Raw genomic sequence first — 6,000 nt, 5'->3', positions numbered from 1 at the left:
GTCATAGAAAATAATAAAAATTTCTTCAAGCCCCTCATTCCCCTCCCTTATCGGCCATCTGTCAGAAGTAAAAGAAGCTCTCCATGCAAATCGCTTACACAGGAGAGGTGGCAAACTCAAGTTAGCATACGAGTGTATTTCCTAGTGGCACGGGCCTGTGATAATTATACACCTAGGTGAGAAGGATGCAGTTCCTGGCTTCAAAGGAATTTTCTCTCACCCCCAGTGCATCGCCCTTCTGATCTACAGAAATCTACAGTCTGGCCGGCACCGACATGAAATATGGAATAACAGAAGTTCTGTACTTTCGATAATAATGGGACTCATATTTTTAGTAGCAGGGTCAGCTAAGGAAAAATATGCATAATTTTCCGTAGCTGTATGCCCCTCCGCTTAGCGGTAATGCAAAAGTACAATATAACAGACCGCAGCTATGTCATGTGTGGTCTCTAAAGAAAGGTAAATTCATAATGGAAAATATGGTATTACTTTTGGGCTTCTGTGATCAACCAGCGAGAAGTTATCGCAGAAACTAGATATTTTAATAAAACCATAAAGGGCGGAGACCACCCACGTGAGGTCATAGCAGGGGAGTAAGTGGGCAGGTTCCCCTTCGGTATAAAAGACCCAGCTGAAGATGGGTCCATACTCATGCCGGGAGTAATATATTTGATATAGCAGGGGTCACGTTTGATAACGGTCAAATTAATAGGAGCGCCCCCCCTCCAGATAAACTGAATCGTCTCTGCGATCTTTGTAGTAAGTCCCTTTTTAATCCTTTTTATTTCATGTAACTGTATACCCTGTACTGTATTCTCTCCTTTTGTAAAACCTTTTGTATACTTTTCATAAACACTGCATCCCTTTTGGATTAAATATGAAATTTAATAGTCTTGTTTCTTTTGTCCTGTAATCGTTACTCCCCCGAAGCCATATACGCTACCAGAAAGCAGCTGACCGATCAGACCTGTATTATATTTTAAAGCTGATTGGTGGTGGCAGCGAATAATATTAAGTGGGTTATCGTGAGGCTATCAGTGATAGAATATATGTATATGCCCTCGTACTATGTGTTGGAAGGTGTGTGTATGCTGTACGCTCACTGCTAGCCTGCTGATAAGTACTTAGGGAGAACAGCCTGCAGCCTCCTATGGAGGGGGGCAGCAGAGAGCTGTTTGCCCAAGACATCACAGTGGGTGGTCTCTGTGAGTAATTGGGATCGTGTGAATCCCTGACACCCAGTCTTTACCGTCCCCTTCTATGGCCTTCCTCAGCATACTCTTTTAACGTTTTATTAAACCTTTCCACAGTGCCCTCTGTCTGACGATGGTACACTGAAGTCCTCAGTTGGGAGATTTCCAGGACCTTGCAGAACTCCCTCATCAACTTACTCTTAAAATGTTTTCTCTGATCCGTCATGATCTCCTTTGGTAAACCTGTCCGGGAAAAACGTGGACCAATTTGCGGGCTATACTTTTTGCGGAGGAGTTTCTCAGGAGAATTGCATCTGGATAGCATGTGGCATAGTCCTTAGCATCACCATGAATGCACGGTACACTAACTTTTTCCCCTGGGATCAGTTGGAGGGGAAGGGTGGCCCTCACAAGGGTCACCAGACTCCCGGAGTCTAAGTGCCGTTACCTCCCACCCGTTCACCTTCACGGGATATGCTTGAGGCCCCTCGCTGGTTGGACAGTTCACACTGCAGGACGGATACACATAATATGAACAGTGGCGTCCTATGCTGCAGTCCATCCGCTCGGGGTTCAAGGGACAACGGGCGGCTATATGGCCTGAGCCATGGCACCTCCAGCAAACAACATCACCGGTAGGGACTTTGGGCACCACTTCCCCTGTCCCTTTGGACCTTGGATGCCCCACCCCCCTTTGGGCCTCCTGTCGGGAGCCACAGTATGGAGTGGGCTGCCTTCCCAAGGAACCTTCAACCCCCTGGTATGTCTCGACCAGTCCGACCAGTTTATCGGCATTCCGGGAGAAAATAAAGAACCTCATCCACAAATACCACAAAAGACTTCAAGCTGTCATTGATGTTTGAGGGGGCAATACATGGTATTAAGAACTGAAGTATGTGAACTTTTGATCAGGGACATTTGGGTGTTTTTGGTTGTCATTAAGATTTAAAAAGAGAAAACACAGTAGTTTGACAATAAATGGTTTCACCCAACCAATAACCATGAGTGGAGAAAAAGTTTTTTGTTATCATTGATATTTTCTGAAACAAGGCCAAGAAAGCAAAAATTCAAGCGGTCATTGATGTTTGAGGGGGCAATACATGGTATTAAGAACTGGGGTATGTGAACTTTTGAGCACAGCTGTACATGCACCAGAGAAAACACTCCGGGTTACATCACAGAGACCAGCCATATCTGTGACACATAACTCCCATCGACTATGCGACCATTAGCCACCTTATATAGCCCTACAGTGATGTGAGTGAATGCGTTCCCTTCACTACAACGCCAAAAATATACAAACCCCAATATTAATAACTGGACAATGGAGACACAAAATCTGGAACATTCTCAGAAAAATCCTTTGAACCGAGGATGCTTCTTCCTTGGAACAATGGCGGCCCCTGCACTGCTCTGCCCCTGCGGAAATAGATCTCAAGGTGACAGTCTTTTTCCCCAGCAGAAATCCTGTTTTAATCACCTGTCCATGCGAGAAGGTCTGTGCTTCAAAAAGGAGATGAGGCGCTCTCGCTCTTTAGCTATAATTAGTTTTCTCTTTCCCATATGTTTATTGTGAGGGGGACATGTCCGTGGAGATGTGTTATGGATTTTAATCTCTCTGACGGTGACCTTCCAAAAGTTTTTTTATTAGCTTGGAAGCAAGGACCCTCTACACACAGAAGCAACCAGGGTACAACTTGGATGTCACCTGAGAAAATATTGGTCTATTTACCTCGGATTGTAACAGCCACACAGATGTGTGAACGTAGCCGTAGACTGTGAGCCGAACCCATTGATATCAGCGAGTGCGGCCTACGTTAGTCTAGCGTGTATACGGGGTTATCCAGGAGTATCCAAAAATTGAAAAAATCCCTCACTTATAATAGCCGCATAGCAGCTGCTCACACCAACTGACCATAGTCCATGCAAAAATAGAAAGCGGAACACCAAATTGTTTTTCTTCATAATTTATCCAATAATATTTCATCCAGCATATGCACAAATAGTAGAAATAATTCTGCAATATATTCAACACTGTGAACTAATCATCCAGACTGTGGTACGGGATTGAACAAGATTCCGACAGATCCTGGGTGTGGGTGATCCCTTCTCAATTTATATATCTCAATAGAGATCTAAGGGGTAACGTTTCTCCTTATGGAGAGTGACACACCAGCTCTGGCACGTCAAGGTAAGGAGGCTTATTCGCCATGCAATGCTCCTCTGGGAAATGTAATATGTAAATTGCCTCTTCAGAGATCTTGGTTCAGAGCCTCTCACCTAGCCAAATCAGGTCTCACACTCTGCACTGACGAGGGCCAACAGCCCGAAACACCTTGTCTGCAAATTGAGATTCTGATTTGGCTTCTATCCTAAGTCCTATTGCACGACTCGTTAAAGGGTTGATTGTGACTTGTAGGATTGCGGCTTCCAATAGGTGGCGCTATAGAGTACAAGTCCTCTTTTTCTCTGAAGAGGCAATTTACATATATCTCAACAAAACGCCAACTGACACGTGGTTGAATACCAAAGGTTTTATTGAATGTGGTAGACCAAAATGTGGTTTGTGCAACGTTTCATAGAACACAATAGGAATTTAATCCCTTTACAGTTGTGGGTATTGAATATGTCACCAGACCAGCTAAGGGGGAGATTGGTATAAAAAGTACACCCCAGAGAAGCCTTGTGGATTCTGGAATTGGACTCCAGATTCCCCAGTGATATGAATCTTCCTTCAGACCTTGTATCCATTTACTGAATTGTGTTTTTTCCTCTTTTATAGTAATTATACATAATATACACATTATAGATGCAGACACTTCATTCTTCTATTGCACGGATGCTTTTTGTTGTGGACATATGATCATCCATAGGGGTAATGTAGACATACTTGCACATGTCCATTTGGGGCTGGGGGTCTCCGCTGTGCATTAGACACTATGATGTGTATAAGAAGCCGGTTACTGGTTATTTATTATGCCATGAAGAAGAACTGAACACAAATGCTGGTTCGAAACGCGTAGATTTTTTGCTACTATCCCCAGAATGTCATATTTTATAATGCTTCCATGATTTTAATTTGGATTTTTCAATAAAAGTTTTTGTTTTTATTCACATCTCCCGAGATCTCAATCTGCGCATGCTCCGGAGGCCATTTTGCCGAAGCACACCGCAGGGCTATGGCTACAGGATAGGGAACCTCCACTCACCACCGACTTTTGAGGATAGGGCCGCAGCATCGCCCCACTCCCGCCGCCACCACCACCGCCTTGAATCAGCGACCCTTCTGAGGACGGGGCCCACAGCTTCGCCCCGCTCTTGCCGCCGCCAACCTCCTGTATCTGTGACCCTGATCTGACACCGCCCCCCAGGTATAATACCTTTGCATTATAAGATCACCTCCCCCCCCCCAAATTTTGAGGAAAAAACTGCGTCTTCTAATCTGAGAAATACGGTATTTATAAAAGATTTCCTAGATCGTGAACATGAATACGGCTTCTCTCCTGTGAATTCTCTCATGTGTAATAAGACTTGTTTTATTTATAAGAGATTTCACACATTCTGAACATGAATATGGAGTCTCTCCTGATGTCGAATAAGACCCTTTTTCTCAATGAAGGACTTTCTTCATATTGAACAAGAAAATGTTTTTTCTCCCATGTGAATTTTCTCATGTGAAACTAAATGTGATTTTTGTGTAAAACATTTCCCACACAGTGAACATGAATACGGCTTCTCTCCAGTGTGAATTCTCTCATGCATAGTAAACTTTGTTCTTTGTTTAACAGATTTCCCACATTCTGGACATGAATATGGTTTCTCTTCTATATGAATTCTCTGATGTATACTAAGATGCCCTTTATCTGTGAACAACTTCCCACATTCTGGACATGAATACGGCTTCTCTGGTGTGTGACTTTTCTCGTGTTTCATAAGATCTAATTTTTCTGTAAAGCCTTTCCCACAGAGTTAACATGAATATGGTTTCTCCCCGGTGTGAACTCTATGATGTGTAACAAGATGTGATTTATTTCTAAAACATTTCCCACATTCTGAACATGAATATGGCTTCTCTCCTGTGTGAATTTTCTGATGTGTAATAAGATTCCCTTGATCTCTGAAGGACTTCCCACATTCTGAACATGAACACGGCTTTTCTCCTGTGTGAACTTTCTGATGTTTAACAAGATTACATTTTTCTGCAAAGCACCTTCCACATTCTAAACATAAATATGGTTTCTCCCCTGTGTGAGTTCTTTTGTGTGCATCAAGATATGATTTCCTTTCAAAACATTTCCCACATTCTGAACATGAATACGGTATCTCTCCTGTATGAATTCTCTGATGTACAATAAGATACCCTTTATCTGTGAAGGTCTTCCCACATTCTGGATATGAATATTCTCCTGTGCGAATTTTCTTGTGTAAAACAAAATGTGATTTTTGTGTAAAACATTTCCCACACAGTGAACATGAATAAGGCTTCTCTCCAGTGTGAATTCTATAATGTTTATCAAAACTTGATTTATATTTAAAAGATTTCCCACATTCTGAACATGAATACGGCTTCTGTCCTGTGTGATTACTCTCATGTTTCACAAGATTTGCTTTATCCGTAAAGCATTTCTCACAGTGTGAGCAAGAATATGGCTTCTCTCCTGTGTGAATTCTCTGATGTGTAATAAGACTCCTTTTATCTTTGAAGGACTTCTCACATTCCGAACATGAAAATGTCTTTTCTCCTGTGTGAATTCTCCCATGCATAACACATTTTGATTTAGTTGTAAAGCATTTCCCACATTCTGAA

General features: G+C 42.5%; 1 pseudogene; it reads right to left on the bottom strand.

Moving 5' to 3' along the window:
• Positions 1–4,600: 4,600 nt before the first annotated feature.
• LOC141201544 (uncharacterized) overlaps positions 4,601–6,000 on the bottom strand; it is a 62,017-nt pseudogene continuing 60,617 nt past the window's right edge.

The sequence above is a fragment of the Phyllobates terribilis genome, unplaced genomic scaffold (assembly GCF_046119375.1).
Source record: "Phyllobates terribilis strain yellow unplaced genomic scaffold, ASM4611937v1 Scaffold_117__1_contigs__length_5270597, whole genome shotgun sequence".
NCBI classification, from domain to species: Eukaryota; Metazoa; Chordata; class Amphibia; order Anura; family Dendrobatidae; genus Phyllobates; species Phyllobates terribilis.
This window is presented reverse-complemented; position numbering and strand designations above follow the sequence as displayed.